The following is a 19474-nucleotide window of genomic DNA, read 5'->3' on the forward strand; positions in this document are numbered from 1 at the left end:
AGGCTCAAAAATTTACTTAAAATCATTTGCTTTGCAATTTAATTGGCTGTTGTAAATATATTGCAATTTTTCGCAAAAATATACTTTTTGAAAATTAATCTATTATGCCTGCACTACACTTTCTGGAAGTTGGCCAATGTTGGCCAAGGACGGAGAATATAGTGGGTTACTTCGCTCGAGTACGGTTCTGCCTGCTCTAAAATTTCTCGGAAGTTGTCCGAGGTTACCGAGAACGGGACGTAAAGTGGGAGTAATTCAGTCGACTTGGCCAGCTTTGAGCGCTTCCGAACATTGTCGGCATATTTTCCGAGTCAAAGGGACCGAAGTCAGAGCTGCTCTTTCGAGCGCGAGCGGTGAGATACTTCTCCTTTCGCTCTCTCGCTTGTTAAGTGACGAGAGTGAGAGAGATAATGATATGGTGTTTCGCAAAATGAGATAGAATGAGTAACTCGCTTCAATTTCAGTATGCGCGTAGGCATCTTATGGTCAACACGCATGACGAGCGCTGCATCGTGGTCACGTGGTTAAGTTATAATACCACATGCTACAGTAACATGCATGTTAACATGCTTTTATGAAACTCGATCTTCAACAGACTCTTACTGACATCTTTGAATATTTTAGGGCACCAAAAGGGATTAATTATATTTTTGATAGTATATTCTTCTAACAGATATCGTTATTATATATTTTTTTCATATAAAATTGAATAATTAAAAAATAATTAGTGGTACTTGATTTTGTTAAAAAAATCGTTTCGAATAGATCGGTTTATATAAATGTCACACCATAACGAATTCTTATTTAGAATCGATGGCGACAATCTCTAGGATAGTCACACATGTGATGTTTGTATTCTAAACTATTATTTTTATGCCTTATGGCATTTTGCAAAAGCCGACAAAAATTTTGCGTAAATTGAATATTTACGAGCGAAAAGTTTTTATTGATATTGCATTGGTGAGTGCTCACATAAATTTTTATAATTATCAGTAGCGTAATTTTAATAATATGACAATTTAAAAATTGCGATTATTTGGCACTTTCTTCGATCGCGCTGGCTGTACGTGACAGCAGCCGCCGTCCGAACGTCATTCACGCGAAGCGCGCGGGTATATGAGATCCGCGACAGTGTGGTGCTTACTCGAAGTCGTAGATCTCGGCCGACTTCAGTGTAGCTTCGGTTCGGACAACTTCCAGAAAGTTGTGGAGGCATTAGAGTATATGACGCACCTCGAATTCGGGAATTCCACACAGATAAAAAAAATATCTTATAATAAAAGGAATGCAGTACTCTTCTCAATTATCGACCGAAACTAATCGCGAAAATTGCTCTTCTCTCAGTGATTTTTAGTGATTGTGATTTTAATTTAAAAAAATATTTTCAATCACCGCAAAATAGACGAAGAATATGAAACTTTTTTGTAAAAAAAGTAAGACAGAATGTCAAAAATATAAAATTAAGGCTCCCACAGATAAAACATGGCAGAAAAGGTAAGCCTTATCCAAATTTGGAAAACAAATAAGAAAAGAAGTTTCAAAATTATAACTACTTTTCATAACAGCCAGATGAGACACGGGAAAAAACCAGAACGACCGGATTACAATATATAACTGTAATAAATATATGAAATGTTGATCATGCCGATCAATACATAGTTACCTAATATTTAAAAAAAAACAACGGAATAAACAAACGAATGTTATTTTTTATTTATTTCAATGCGCATTGTTTTATTCGTTCAGTGTCTATCGAAATTTGAATCGTAACACCAAAATTAAATTCAAACATTTTCTTCTGAGTAAGGCCAAGGGATGGATGCAGAATTCAGTGGAATCTAAAGATTCTGAAGACATTTCACAAGTTTCTACCACATCTTACCGTGCTTGTGCTGTCGATCCATCAGAAAAGCTTTCGGATGAACTGAAAAACCATCAGCCAATAAAAATATGTGAGAAGAAAATGTCGTGTTTGTTCTGCACATGGAATAAGGAAAGATACACGTGCAGAAGTTGTGAAATTTCTCTACATATTGACAAATATTTTTATACGTTTAAAAAATATCGATATAGATAAAAAAAAGTGTAAATAATAAAAATAAATAGTGATATAGTGTGGTTTATAAGTATAATGGTGAAAATAAATGTGTCTGTGACAGTTGTAAGCCGAAAAAGGACGTCGAAATATTTGGTGAGTGCATATTACTATATTATATTATAAACGGATATTTTTCATAAACCGTTTATACAAAAAAATAGAGAAACATATAAACATACATATTATTAAATAATAAATAACTAATTCGTAAATATTGCAACCATTTTCAATTTACAAAAAAAAATATTAGGAATGAAAAATACATATTTATTCGTTCATGATTTTATTCCTCAGAAATTCTTTTAAGTCCAACAATATTTTTTTCTCAATTATTTTACAATAAGCTAATACGGCGATAATCTATCTAAATTGTAGCTTTTTTTCTCCTGATTTATTGCGGTTTTTCAAATGGTGAGGAAATTTCAAAATAACGAACACAGGGAAAAATGTTTGTTAGTTAATAAATTATATTTTTTGTACGTAATAATTAATAAATAATAATGTTTTATGGCACATAAAATACTAATTTTACCGGCTATATTACTTTTTTTCTTTGTAAACTTCTCACAATTTACTTATATTTTGTATACCAAATTATATTAGTTTTTTGCGGTCTTATGACGCGCTCTCTTTTTACAATCGCTCTTATGACTGTCAGCGCATTTGACGTACGCTATTTTGTTACACGCTCTTATGACGCAGCGCTCATATGACGGTACTCATTTGACCGGCCGCCGTACAACAATTTTGCAACAAAGAATAAATAACTTTAATTATATATGAAATTACAAATTAATTTTATTTGCATCATAAAAACTCGTAATTAAATAAAATCATTTACTTTAAATCTTTCTAAACTATTCAAAATTCAGCATTGACAAAAATGTAAAATTTTATAAAAGTCGCTAAAAAAAATTTTTTTTTTACAATTTTTTTTTTCGTATTATATTAATTGTATACTATATGTATACATATATTTAATTATATTTGAGTCAAATAGCTTAAGGAATTACTGAGGTTTTTTATAAATATTATACATTTGTTGTCACAAAGATTAAATTATTTGATTTATATTGAATATATTATTTTTAAACTTAAAAGTTTTTATATAAATATTTTTTTGATAAAACAAGTATATTTTGTGTAATATAGCTACTTATGCATTTTATTCTTATCTTAGAACTGCATCACATAATATGCAAGTTGTATCGAATACCGCGTTGAACTCTTGTCAGACGGTCGTTTTTTGGTCTTTAAATGTTGTTTCAGTGTAGCTCCAATTAGGAAAAAAATTCTGATTTTTACATACTTATATAATGTATAATAAACACACATATATAAATTTGATATATCAAATTTTAATAATGATGAAGGAAAGGAAGGAAACTATTATTGCATAAATTTATAAAGAAATATTAGTTATTTGCTCAATTATCGTTTTAAATACTAAATTATATCATTACTTAATTAAATGTTGATATTTTGTCAGAAATATAAAATTAAATTGAATACAAATTATTAAAAAATAATAGGGTCGTTATACCGGTAACTTTCGACACCATTGTTGCAAAAACGTTGCCGACCACTGACTCGTCAACTTTTAAATCAGCGCTGTTTGTGAAACTTTTTTTTAATAATCAAACACGGCGCCACTGCATCCGAGATAAAATGTTAAAAGCTCTCTCGCTCGCTTTTTTTAATTTTCCCCTTTAATGTGGTGTTTTCGCGAGCAAACAAAAAGCAAAGCCGGGAAAATGCTAAACAATGGCAACTGGAGTAAGCGGGGCAGGGAGAGACAAACACCCAACCCCCACCACATTCATTTACCTGACTAAAAGTTACCGTTGAAATAATCAAAGCTTAACAAAAAAAAACGCGATGAAATAAAAAGTAGACGATATCAATTTTTCGTTTATTATTATATAATATTTATAGACATTCATTACAACTATTTTATTTGACTAAATAGATTATTAATTGTAATTTAGTTGTATTGCCAGTTTAAAATACGAATTTCGACGAATGGTGAATGGGTTTATCTTGACCAATTAGGACTATTTTGGTACGCTTATTGCTAGTAAAAAACTTACTATAGAAAACTATTTTATCTACTGATTCCATATTAATAAAGATAATGATCTTGACTATAGCTATTATTTTTTATTTTAATGATTTGAGTGTAGCACTATAAATCGGTCACATATGTTTAGTTGGCGCAGAAAGGAAAAGTATGGGTGGAAAAGGGAGAAGGTGGTTCGATAAGATGGAAAGTTTTGCTGTGTGAGAAAAATACGAAACTTACTTTGTTGCTCCTAATATCTCACAGTATCGATTATAGCAATAAAACTATTAGTATATCGAAAAAATAAATGCTATGAATTATTCTGTAACAATATATGCACAGATACAAATTTTCTTCTGGTAATACATATAACAAATACTGTAGATTGAATGAGTAAACATAATTAGGCAGTTTAGGGTACTTGCAGTTTGTTTTGTTTTGCCATTTTGCCATAAAATTAGTTAATATATATGATGACAATGTATATAAATGTAATATCATATACTAATAAAAAATACCAATTTTTTTTGAAAATTGTTTGATGCGCTAGCTTTGACGCAATCTGTTTTAAGGCTCTCTGGTCTAGTATATCATAGTATGTATTTAAAATAAATATTGTGTATAAAAAAATAACATTTGGTCACGAGATCTATCTTACATTGTGTGACACGACTTTTGAATCTTTTAATTTGTCTTCTCGTTTGTTATAAATGGTCGTTAAAATGTTCGCCAAATTATAGCAAATTGAAACCCATACATTGCAAATAATAAATCAAAAGTGGAGTTAGTCAACTTTGCTGTGACGCCATCGATTTGTATATCACACACAATACATATCGTTTGTACAACTCAAATTCACGTTTGAGTGAAATATATAGTGTTTTTTGATACACGTTTGAAAGTGAAATAAAATAAATTTTGCTACGTGAGGCTACAACTAAACCGGCGATAAACATGTCAAATGCAAAGTATGTGTCGGTGAAGTTAGGGTTAAAATTGAGTTAGGGTACAAATTCGGGTCTTGTCCTCCTTATGTATGTTTAGTATGTTTTCGGACAGCTTGCGGTCGAAATTTTGAAGCAACTTTTGATTTGGTAATCCCGTCAGCTCGCAAAGTGTCAAAACCGTTCCTCCGTCCGACCCATGTCGAACTGGAAAATTCGATTTTCTGCAAAAGATACACTCCGGAAGGGTTGCTACTTCGTTACGAATACTAATTGGAGCAAAAGGCACTCTTTGGACTTTTATTTATACGTTTTTTTCTTCACCGACAGACTTTCTCGACGAATTCCCAAAAACTTTTTGTTTCGCCGGTTGGAAACTTTTTGATTGTAGCGTGTAAAATATTGTAATTTTTAAAGTTACTAATTGTATGTATTATATAATACAATGTAATCAATTAGAAGATCTCTTTTACAAAAGTCTTCAATTTAAATTTAATTGACATCTATAATTCATTATTATTGTGTCTTTAAAACCCGTTTTAATAGTCTAAGAAAGACTACATTGATTTTTTTTAAGTTGCGACATACTCATTGTTGGCAGGTTTTAGTTGATTAAAAATATAAAAATAGCTTTTAACACAAATAAATCAATTTCTTGTCAACAGTGTTGATGTGATAAAATATATTTAGATAATAAATATTTATTAAAATCCTCATCTCCCGCTTTTAACCAATAAGCGTCTACAGCGTACGAAATGTTAAACGGTTAAAAAGTACAAAAAATAAATTTATTATTTCATTAAAATATTATTACAACCACAAAGAGGATTCATTTCTAATCGAGCGTATAAATTTAACCTCTGTCACATTCTTTGCTAAAATAATGGTCGAAAAAATGACTAAACTACCTGATGAATTAAATTGGCTTGGTTAATAGTCCGGAAACGGTTCCGATTCCCCCGTATATAATAAAATTCTTTTTTTTTCTTAGGAAATGTCTTTTTGTTCGCGTCAGGAAAACTCCTTTTCCGTCAACCTGACTTTTTATCTTTCGCATTTGACAGATAATTAAAATTCAAACGGATTTGATTGCAAAATTTTTTTTTGTGCGCAGCAATAACGTCATAACTCACACATTTCTCCGCAATAGAAGTGATATAGTAGTGTGTGTCAAGTCTAAATCTCGTGGCGCTTTTTCATCTCGCAAAGTGCCAAGTGCGATTCGCTTAGGAAAGACGAATGTCGTCTATTTTTAGATTTATTGTATTAAACGTAAGAAGGCACTGGTGTGGTTCGTATAATTGACATGTTAACATCATATTTGGTATGTGATATTCAATTAAATTTTCATGAAAAATTATATCCAGTGTGGAACAGTGACATTGCGAATATGATAAGGGTGACTTTGATGAATGATATAAAAAATGATTATTCATTCAATGTAATGTTGTATTAAGTTACAAAAATATTATATGCACTGTAATAAAATAACATAACAATCACATTTTTGCCACGATGATAAGATATCTCGATTCATTAGTAAACTGACACTTTAGTTTTTTTTCTCAGATCGATTCATTCAAGTTACACTATATAATTTTTTCTCTCAAATTTATTTTATTAAACACAAGATTTTGTTAGATTAAGTTGTTTTACATTATGTTGTAAAATCACACTTTACAATATGTTTAAAAATAGTAACAGAAGATAAAAATTTTGATTTTAAAATTGTTTCACACACTTTTACAACACTGATAGATTATTTTTTTATTATAGTTGATATTAAATTATAATACAGAGCTTGTATTTCAATAATTTAATAAAGCTAAGTTTTTTTTTTTTTTTTGATATATTATCAATTTTAAAAGTGAATAAAATAAATAAATTGTAGTACTAAACTATAAATTTTTTCAACAGTATTATTTTATAACAATTATCATAATATTAGTATAAAAAATCTATGGCTTTTAATTAGGTTTTTTTTCTTAGAGACGATTTTATCGGAAAAATCAGGAGCTTTGTGAATACTTTATGAATATTTTGCCACAAAGATCTTGAGTATATCATTGTAGATATTAATTATATGCAATGTTATATTTTATATCTTATCAAAATTTAGTAGTTTTTCAATTTTATTGCCTGAGTAAAATACTCAAACTACATTTTTAAGTGCTTTTTTATTATTATTACATAAATATATTACATATTAAATTATTTTAAATTAGAGTAAAATGTACTACAAATTTTGAAATGCTTTGAAAAATAGTTATATTTTTGCTACCGTATGTAGCTTTTTTGTTATATTGTAGTTATTTTTTTAAAATTTTCTGTAATTACACTTTTCAGTGAATTTTGTACATATTAAATTAACTAAAAACAAAGCTTTAGGTTCTAAATTTTAATTATCAATTTTTAAAATAATAATAAACATTTTTCATACAATAATTTTTACATTTTATTTATATTAGTTAAAATGATGATAAATTATATGATACGTATATATTTATTTTTTATACGTTTAGTATTTTTTATTGTCTTGTAATGGCTAAATAAATTATTTTGCTTAGTTTGTATATGAAAACATTTTTTTAAATAATAATTCAATAACTGATTTGTTTGTTTTAGTCAATTATTTAATTTCTAATTTTGCTAAAATATAAAAATAAGTGTTTGAAAATATTTTTTAAATAAATACATAGTTTTACATATATTTAATAGATTATTAATTGTAAAGAATCATTAGAAAGTATAGCAAAAATTTAATAGTAATATTCTAAAATGTACGAAACACAATGCCCGATATTTTTTTAGTGTTTCTTATTTTATTACAATGTTTATTTGCCGAATATTTCCAATTTCTTAGAGCGCTTAAAATTCATTAAAAATATAGTAATAAAATATACCTGGATCACCCGTAATCGTTGTGCAAAATTAGTCGCAAGGACTTATGCAAATAAAATTTTACAATATCTTGATTTATCAGTGGCAATTTGTCTTAAAATATTTCTCTGAATCTTAAGAGTTCAACCCGGTCTTCGAGAAATATTTATAACATTTATTTGTCACTAAAATTTCATTTATTCTTCTTTAAAAATTCATTAATATTTACACTAAAAACTTAATTTAATGTGTACCATAAAATATGATTTTTAAGTATTGAAAGAAAATACATTTTACAGAATGTTTTTAGAAATGAAATCGTGATATAAAATTAAATTATAGTATCATTTAATACAATGATTTCTACTTTAATGAAACGTTTGCTTTCAAACATTCTTAACCAAAAAATATTTAATGTTACTTATATAAGTAACTGAGAATAGAGATGAATCATATCTCTAATAATTTTTCTCAACGAAGCATGCTTTTAAAATATAAATATAAATTATGATACACGCTTTTTATTATAAAAACAGTAAAATAATGGCCGCCAGAGGGTTAATTCAGCTCTGGATTAACGTCATCGCTGTTTATACACCCCAGGGCGTTAAAGGTGAAATATACCCCGTCATAATTCGCCGCCGCTTCAACAGGAAATTCAGTATGTCGCAGTGAAATATCGGTATAGGGAAACGTGTCCTGATTATAATGACACGAAAAAATATTACGTGATATCAAACTTCGTCACAGGCGGCAACTTTTAATATCTACTTCGACACTGGCAACAATCACATTGAAGACAGACGGCACTGCGTTTGATAAAAGACGTCAAACGTCGGCCATTTTAATTATCTTTCGCATCTGCGGAAGACTAGGGGCGTTTGTAATTAAACCCTTTCTACCATCGCCGAATTTAGAGGTGGCTGAGGGGGAGTCAATAATGTTTCATTGAAACTCGGAAATAATTTATGACGGGTTGTGATTGTTTCATAGACGTTCGCGTTTTAAATTTATATGGACCACTTAAATTAATATGTTTTTCATTAAACTTTATATCACTTTTAACAGATACATTTGTGAAAAAAAAGATTTTTTAACCATCCGACGCAATATGTTAATTTAACTTTTGAGAAACAATACATATTTTTTTCTTGGTTAATAACAAAGAAATTTCCCTGTTTTCTCGGATCAAGTTATTTTTTTTAAATAAAGTACAAATTAATTTAAAATACCATGATTTTTTAGTTAATTCTAAATAACCTTTATTACTTTTTTATATGATCAGTAGCAACTATATTTAAATTTCAAAGGGAAAAATATGCTATAGAAAAATGGCAATTTTTTTATTTATTTTAAATTTAACATTACGTTAAAATATTTAAAACTAAATTTTATTATAGAAATATACTTATGATTGAAAACAGTTTATTTTTAATAATATATAAAAAAGTTATTGCTCTTAATTTATTGCTTTTTTTAATGCAATGGTCAGGTTTTTTTAATAAATGTTAATTTTTTAAATAAATAAAACTTTTAGCAATATTAATATTATATAGCAAATTAAATTTATACATGGTTAGTAAATAGTTAAGTTAGCTTTTTAATAGATGGTCAGTAAAACTCTGATTACTGCTATTAAGCAGCTAATTTATTTTTTCACTACATTTATACTTTAAGTAATATTATTATTTGCATGATAATGGTATTTCATATTTTTACTACTTTATAGTAGAGTTTTACGAATTAATTTCACATTAACATTGTGTTATAATTTAATTACCATTTAATTTATAAACATAACATTTATTAATAATATTGACCATTTATTAAAACTGCTGAACGTTGATTTACATATTTGACTAAAAGCAAAAAATTGTAAGCAAATAAAAACAGGCCAATTTTTTTTATATATTATTGACTTGAAAAAGGTGATAGTGTAGGGACCACCCATGATCGTTGCAGCGAGATTTAGCTTAAACACTAATAATCTATTTAGATTTTCGCAAAACCAAGTTTTTTTGCATTGTAATAAAAATTAATTATTAAATCGTCTAAAAGCATCAAAAAAAGCTGAAGGGTCAGTGCAAAATACAAAGGAATGCGTTGCTTATCTTTTTCTATTGAACCCACATTGCGAATAATTTATTCATTGCCATTCTTACCGATTTTTAAGCTGCCGTTTCGTTTTTATAGAAACAAGATTCTCATAAGACAATATAAAATAGTTGGGTTCTGCTTAGACAGTCGATTTTAGATATGTCATTGTTATAACGGAATATTTCACAAGGGCTTGATTGAAATTAATAAAACCAATTTCTTCATTTAAATCTGAGCGGACATTAAACGCTATAAAAACAATCGAATAAAACCGAATGGTCGATGCCAAATACAAATAAATCCGTTGCATATTTTCTTTACATTCCGATGTTGCTGATTTTCGAACCAACAATAACACGTAATTTGTTTCAGCACCAAATCATTATTTTAAGAGAATTAAAAAAATACCTGAACAAAGCACAATGGTCGGTGCCAAATACTTAACTTATTTCGAACAATATTTTCATCAGAAAATAACAAATAATTTGTTTCCGTCCTGAACCATCTACTATCGAAAATTGGCTAATTATTTCCATAACTTCTAAAAATGCATATTTATTCCTATATCAGGAATAAACTTACAGTCATAATCACTTTTAGAAGAAGCATATATAAGCTTATAATCGAACTAAATTTACTTCCACTATAATAAATATGCTTCCTTAAATCGCTTTTGATTAGAACTTGTACTTTAATCACTTCGCTTCCGACTTGGAATAAATGCGAGCTCAGTCAAACTTGGATCGAGCTCAGCTAAGCAGAGTATCGACCGAGAATATTCTTAAAAGGCCGAGAAAACCCGCCGCTTTCCACTTTGATTAGGTCCAGCCATGTAGTCATTTAATTTCTCCAATAGTTCGTTACCGATCTTTTAGGTAAAATACGTGAATAATGGATAAACGCGTGCATCACTAAAATAATACATTATTATATTAAAAAAACTTTTTTTAGTTTAAAAATTTATAATAATGAAGAACTAAAAACCAGTTTAAATAAGTTAAAAATATTTTACGTACAATTGTTAAATGTAAAAAAAAATATTTTTGATTATTTTGTAAAATAAAACGAGTGTTAAAAAATGAAATCGAAGATATCTAAATTACAATACTTCATTGTACTTTATATATATAAATTGACGGTATATTATCTTTGATATATATATATATATTGTAATTGGGACATTGGTTATATTTATCTTTATAAGAAACAGAGCATCCTTATAAAATGTAAAATAAAAGCACAATATACGTATTGTTCTGTCAATCACGAGTCTGATTTTCTCCATATTATTGTTTGTGCGATAAAAGCTGTTGAAAAGTAGAAAATTGGAAACATTAGATAGAAATTCAGATTTTTCTTCCAACGCCTGAAAAATAAAATTAATTTACTCTCACCTTAAATTATAAAAAAATCAACTAATTATTCACATAGAATAATTTTATTTCGATATTTTATAAAAAATAAATTTGAAGAATAATAAATACAAATTTAATTTGAGTCTGCTGCTGTGGCTCGAACCCTCGGCCTTTGAATTACTAGTCTAAACCTTATTTAGAACTAAATATTATGTGTATTTTTTATATCGTCAAACCAATATACTTTTTGATACAGAAAGTTAATATATATGATTCTTAATCATTGTGTTCTCTTTAACTGATTTATTTACTCATATTGACTGGTTAGGAAAATATTCTAGGAAATCATAATGTATATAATCTTCTGGGATCAAAACATTCTTAAAAAATAATATCACGTAATAAATAAATTACCTGCAAGATCAAATTTCCCTCACTCGACCGAGTTAATTGGTTCCTTGGAGGAAATAGCGGCGATCCTTCGCCCCGAGGGATCGTTATTCCGTTAAAATTATCCCTAACGACCAGATTATACAGAGGGTCAGACGAATGTGCACATACACACACACACCTAAATTAATTTCTAACTCAATAAACATTTACAGCCGCGCGTAAAGCCCCCGGGTGTGTTATAGGGAACCGTAAAATATGACCCAGATTCAAAACTATTTTTCAGAGTGCACCCTTGAAATTCAAAAGCGCAGACCCTCGACGTCTGCACAATGCTTTTCCATCAACTCTACATGTGAAATGTGCTTTTTTTCATTCAATATAAAAAAACGGCAGTGGTGACACTTTTGCTTCTGCGCTTTTTTTACGAAAACCTAAGGTGTATTATAGTATAGTTATATTTTTTATGGATAGATTTTATTGTAAATAATCTAGAGGGCGCCTTTCAACAGTAAAGTGCACCATAAAATGGGTCATTCGGAGCTTTGGTGTAGTGTAAGCCGAGAATAATAGGAGAGTCCAATGTATTTTTTTAATTGTTGAAAGGTCTTAAAGTGAGGTGTTTTTGTTTAAATAGGTTTTACTGGACTTTTTTGTTACCATTATACTTACCCAATGAAATGTTTCTAATTTCAGTGTGAAAAAGTGAAAAGCACTACAATTTTGCGAGAACGTCATAATAGTCTTACTAAAAAAATAATTTTAAAATTGTATTTTCTTGAATTCCGTTAAATATTTCTATTTATTTACAACAACAAATAATGTATTTATAGAGAATTCTTAAGAAAACAATTGTTAATCCTATAATATATATATTCTCATTTAACTTAGAGATATTCATAATATGAAAATTAAATTAATACAAAAATTAAATCTATGAAGTACTTAAAGCACTCTATGTTATTTTAATTTAGTTTATCTAAAAAAAAAATATATTTTTCTATATGGGATCTACTTCAAAAGAATTAGATTTTTTTTATTGCTTTTAAAAAGTCTGTACAACATTTCTATTGCTACTTTGCAAATTCATTTTTGCGATCAAATGTAAATCTTGTCTTGTCAAAAATAAAAAACATATTTGATTTATATTACTTATAAGTTTTGATTCGCTCTAGATTGCTTCGTTAGTTTCATATTGCTCTATAGTTAGTTTGCGCTTCGATATTACACTCTAAAATGTCTATGGAACTCAATTTGACAGTTACGAAACGTCCATTTCCTGTTAAGGTCCAAACCTAACCTAATAAAAGTTCTAATACTAATTGCAGTTAGGTTAAGCCCAAATACAAACTTTGTCAACTCATCCCTCAGAGGAAAATAAACGAAAGAAGAAGTACAGATAGACGTCGCATCTAGCATATTGCTATATAGTTAGTCTGCACTTGGATATTACATTATGTTTTAAAAATATGATATTTTTATCGATATTACTATGAACTATTGATATGAAAGTATTGATCAAAGTGTATTCAAACCAAATTTTGGTCAATATGAGGGCGCAAAAACAATTATCACTTCTCAGAAGTCAAAAATTCACGTCAAAAGCAATAAAATCACGTCGGCGCCGTTGCAGTGGGAACGCTTGGTAACGAGCGTTCCCACTGCGACAACGACGGCACGATTTTATTGCTTTTGACGTGGATTTTTGACTTCTGAGAAGGGATAATTGTTTTTTGCGCTCCCTTATTGGTCAAAATTCGGTTTTATGCTTCTTTCAATTATCACTTATTGTAAGTCCTAAGTATTTTTTATAAGTGTTTTTCCAAATCCAAGTAATTTTGAATGAATATAATTAATTATTATATACATAAAAAAATGTTATATCTATCTTTATTATATGAAAAAAAATTATATTATGATAAAACTAACTTTCTAAGTTAAATTATATATTTATAATAATAATATTAATATATTAATTTAAAAAATATAAAATATTTTATAAAGTCAAAATTCAAAATAAAGTAAAAAATTCACGTCAAAAGCAATAAAATCGTGCTGGCACCGTTACAGATACGAGTGTTCCCACTGCGCACAAAAACAGGTATTTTATGATGCCGGTGATAATTTGTCCGCGTACCACAATTTTTTTGTATATTTCATACTAAACATATTTAAAATATATATATTTTCTTATTTAATACTTACAAATAGCCACACGCTACTTCAATATTTTATTATAATATAACACAATAAATAATATCATATAGTCTGTTTTAAAAAATAAAACAATACAATAACAACTCAACAAAAAACAGGTTGAGATTAATACCATCGGTTAATTTATAATACTTTTATGTACTCTCAGTTGATTTTTCAAAGGATACGATACAAGTATCTGCAATATATTATATATAATACACAGAATTGTAAAACTAGACTACATAAATAACAAAGAAAAAACATATTTTTCATCGATATTTATCACCGTGTTTTTCCGAAAAGGCATGTGTCACTTTCCAATTTCCCCCGTGAAAACGTTCGGTATTGCCCCACAATGCGTCATATTTCATTTTTAAATCTATATCTGTATTATTATTATTTTTTTAAATAATAAAAAATATATTTAATTAAAGCTTTGAAATTTATCTTGAAAAGTATTGCCAGTTGTCGCGCATAGGTAAGAGTTAGTCGCTTATGGGGAAAAAATAAAACAAAGCCCGACGCCCGAGCGATGGCTTCAAAATGGCGCTTTTACGTCCATTTCGCTTTGATGAAAACTTTTAAAAATAACATTCGCGTTGGCCGCTTATCGTCGCGTTATGTCCACGTTGCGAGAGGAATTTTAAATGTTGCCAGAGCACAGAGATATTTAAATAGTGTATAAAGTTTTTACAGCTCGAGCGAGCTATACGCGTTCGTTAAACCCGCAATTTTAATTAAGGGTCGTGAAGTTCAACAATACCTTTGGGTTACTTTTAAATGCAACGCACGTGTGCGATTTCATCTACAGACGTTTGAAACGATGTTGATAAAATCTATTAATTTTATTTATTTAATACCCACGAAAAATACAATTAATTACTTAAAATGGCGTTGGCCTTATGGGAGACAAGTCACTGTGGCGTAGCTTTAGGGCTACAGATTGCGCCCTCAGTGATGCGATATAACGGCCAAGGGCGAAGCCCTGGTGATAGGCCTCATAGGCGTAGGGCTTCTCAAGCTTTTAAATAGCGCTCTAAAATATTTTTGGGAGTCATATCGGCCAAGGGTAAACGAATCGACGGTGAGCCCGACCTATTCGTTTAGAGGCAATCATATACATTAAAATTCTGTTTTTCTTTTATTTGTGACAAGCATTAGCTGCGACATATTTTATATAATCGGACAGTATTTTATATATGGTTATATGTAATAAATATTAATACTTTCCGATTATATAAAATATGTGATTTCAGAATTTTAAGCGGAAGAAGAAGTACAGACAGACGTCGTATCTCGCATATTTCTTTAGTTAGTCTGCACTTGGATATTACATATTTAAAAAAAATATGATAGCTATTACTAAGTACTTATAATATAAGAGGGTCGATCAACGTATATTCAAACCGAATTTTAGTCAATAGGAGGGCGCAAAAGCTATTATCACTTCTCAGAAGTCAAAAATTCACGTCAAAGGCAATAAAATCGTGTTGGCGCCGTATGTATGATATTGTTTCAAAAGTCGCTGCGCCGCTTTCTTTTGCATTTTTGTCATCGGCATTTTTTTCCACTTTTGAATCAAGCATTAGTCCCAGTAATATATATATATTTTAAAAGCTGTTTGTCAGCCTATTTTTCTGATTTGTCAACATTTTGCTGTGATGCAGGCGTTAATTGTGTTAAATAATAGTATTTCAGGCACATAATCAATGAAACATCTATTTTTATTAAATAAAAAAATAATTTAAAAATATAATTTGAATTTATATAGACGTCTACAGGCGGCCCTCGACTTTCGCACATAATTGCTTCCTGAAAATGTGTGCGAATGTTGAATGTACGAAAGTTGAGGGAAGTAAAAAAATTGAAATTGTCTGTATTTTAAAATATTTATTTATCAAGTAAATATAAGATTTTTAAGAGGCGTTTAAGAGACATGTTTAAGTGTTGCGGGTGTTTCCTTCGAAAAGTTATCAAGAGTTAACTGTTTTCCACTATTCTTTTTCTCTTCTTCATATAGTATTTTATAACATGCTATGTCTTTATTGATCGCCCTACGCACTTGAGATAAGCGTTCTCCATTGGGATCACAATCTTCAATAATATTTAAAAATTTGTCAAGATGTGTTAATGCTTTATTCATATTTTTCATTGTTAAAGAGTTTTTCAAAATAAACCTATCTCATCTACATTAAATATTTGGCTAGAGGAATATTCTCCATCTTCATATTAGGAATATTTTCCATCTTTATATTCAAAAAGATAGTGAATATGTTTTAAGCATGGTCCTAAATCTAAAGGGTAACTATGCACAATTTTACTCACAGCTGTGAAAGTATGTAGGACTGTATAAATATTATGCTTTTGATGCATATAAATAGTATATATTTATATAAAAATACCAAATGAAAATAAATAGCAAATAATGATTAGCTATTTTTATTCTCATTAAGCTATTAACTTAATGTTACTACAATAAAAATGTTTTTATATCAATCGTTATTATAATACATACCTACGCGATACATTTATTAATTAGTGTGATTCTGTAAATGTTTCAACGAAAGCCTTTTAGGGCTGTAATGATAATCAATTTGCGTTTGTTTAATCCAGTGACAAACTTTAATTCGAATTTACAAAGCAAATTGAAACAGTCTCGAGCGATACCATAAATATTAATTTATCGTTCGATTCAATTGCTTTAGTTGAAACAGTTCCAGTGACTGCCTTTGCAAGATCATAACTTTAGGTAGGCCAATGTGACAGGTTTATAAAATGGGAATTGTGTAATGAATCGAGTGTGACTGTCTTTAAGTATTTCAAGAAACCGCAGGGAGTTAAGTGGCTTTGTCGAGTTAACTTTATACGAAAACTCTTCGAGTAAAATGCCGAAATTCGAGTTGGCCGTTATTGCTTGAGCAAAACACAAAAGACCGAGGACAAAAGGCGAAGAATGCTCTTAATATTAAAACTAATTTTGATAATAATTCCGCGAAAGACGGTAACTTTGCACAACTATGTGTCGAATTCAATTTTCGCTACTGATAAAGTTTATTGCAACTAATTAATTGCGGCATGAAGCTATACAAGTTATAATCTAATCGTTTTTATTTATTTAAAAGTAGTCCTTAAGGAATCTCAAGTATATAATGTTTATCGATGCATTAGTTTGCATTAGAATTCTAGATCAAATGTTGCCAAACAATTTACATAGTATACTATTAAGTATAGTGAGGACTTCTATTCATTTACTATCTGCCAGACGATGTTCAATTTCACAAGAAACTGAATGTTTTATTTATTAATTTTGCTGCATTAAATCCAGTTGGCAAATTACCAAAAATACAATTTATAAAAATATTAAATTTATATAATTCAGCCGGTCTTGTTGTTGATTTTTCGTTATTTCTTTGCTTCTTCTTTAGGAATTCGATTTGAAAATTCAGATCAAATACCTAAGTTTATTGCTACTAATTTACATGATAGAGAAAGTCTATATATTCAGCTTATATTTTTAATAAAAAGACAGTAAAGTTTACCGCTGACAAAACTGGCTCAACAACACATGCTAAATTGAGATATTTCCCACAAAGTGTCTCAGTAATACATTTCATATTTTTTAATTAAAATAAAAAAATACTAAAAGTGAATAACGCCTTTGACACGCTTAACGGAAAACTATGAAAGTTTTAACAGCCGGTAGGGTGGTATTTGGGCTGAATATCACACTGCCTGTAATACTGCATCACACGCGGGATAGAGGTAATAAAATTGCCGAATCGGAGGTATGTAGCATGTGTATGTCAGGTTTTTTCGATCCGGTGGCGCGAATCTGATTAGACCCGCGCGCGTTATTGGACCGGGGTGGGTGATTCACGGTCGGATTCGGATGTAGGATTGGTGAAATTGGTGGCGGGGGGTAGGTACTGACGCCCGCAGACGCCGACGCTCTCCGCGCCGGTCGGACGCGTCCTAAAGCACTTTGCACTCGCTTTCGAACGCCCTTTCGCTCGCGCCGGAAATGCTGCACGACGCCACATAGATCAAACGGTGATCATCACTTAAAATCAGTTTTTTTTTTAAATTAAAAGTGATATTTTTTTAAAAACAGTGATAAGTGTAAATAAATTTGCAGTGATCATATAGAAATACAACATTAAAAAAGAGCATGAAACAAATTAATATTAAATATATAAGCAGGGAATATATTATGTTTATTAAATAGTGGAAGGAGTAATTAAATAACAATTTAAAAAAAATCATCTATATATTTATCAGTTAAAATTATATTTTTTTATTTTCTGTAATTAAAAATATTATATATATTAACTATTTAATTAAAAAGTGCCGTTCAGTGGAAATATGTGTCAATTAAGAGTTGGTGAAAAAATTGTGTTTATAATAAGAATTCAGTGGATTTATTAAACTGTGTTTAAATCTGTTTTTAAAATAATAAAGTGTTATTTTAAATGTCGTTCTAAAAATCAATTGAAAATTCGATTATAAATCAGTGAATTATTAAGAGCAGTTAATTTATTATTATTTACAAATAAAATACATATATGAAAATTTAATCACCTACTTAATTAAACCTTTTTCTGGAACGATAAAATATGTTTCATGCTAATTAACAAGCTTTTACTGCTAATATATATTTATTTTACATTGCACATAAACTTCATTTCAATTGATTCTATAAGAAATCGATTAATATAGTTTATGGCCGTAAAAACCTATAAAATAAATAGCTATAATCGTAATTTTTCTCAAGATTAAATATTTAATGTTCTAATGTTCTCATTTAAAACATAATTAATATAAATTAAATAAGTTTTATTTAATCTCTCGGCTATATATATATATCAAATAAAATTCGCACTAGAGAGTTGTATATTATATAAGTATAAATTAGTGCAGTGTACAATTAAAATGCTAAAATATATATAACTTATTCAAAGGGTTTGTAATATTCCTTAACTTTCTGAAAATGTCAATTATTCTGTATATTATCATTTTCATGTTTATATTTGTTAAAGGTTTTTACACACATTTTCGTCTGAGATGTGTCGGATAATTTTGGAATGGGTGATCTTTATGTTTTAAAGGTTCAAAAGTTTATATATTTAAAAAAAGTATATCTTTGCAATTGTCACTTTATGTTTGATATTTCGGCAGTGATAGACCTACCATTGTCACAAATTAATAATTCATTGCGGTTTGTACTATCGAGTCTAGACTATGTGTCGAAATTTTATAAGAAAAAGAATAACAAACTATATTTTTTCCCTGTATGTATATATTTTTTAAAGGTTTTATATTCACACAAATTTTCGTCCGAGATGTAGTGGATATCTTCGGGTACTGATTTGTTATTTGAAGAAAAAGTTTTCCTTGCAAATGATTAACTAGTCATCAATTTGTGATCATGATCATAAATTGATTCATACTT

At 29.0% G+C, this 19474-nt stretch overlaps 1 protein-coding gene across 6 annotated transcripts in view; it reads left to right on the forward strand.

Moving 5' to 3' along the window:
• The window catches only part of LOC148234719 (cubilin), a 115978-nt gene that overhangs the window by 42865 nt on the left and 53639 nt on the right, over positions 1–19474 (forward strand). The window lies entirely within an intron of this gene.

Source organism: Plectrocnemia conspersa, unplaced genomic scaffold, assembly GCF_051122295.1.
Source record: "Plectrocnemia conspersa isolate PC_06_02 unplaced genomic scaffold, ASM5112229v1 ptg000005l, whole genome shotgun sequence".
Classification (NCBI taxonomy): domain Eukaryota; kingdom Metazoa; phylum Arthropoda; class Insecta; order Trichoptera; family Polycentropodidae; genus Plectrocnemia; species Plectrocnemia conspersa.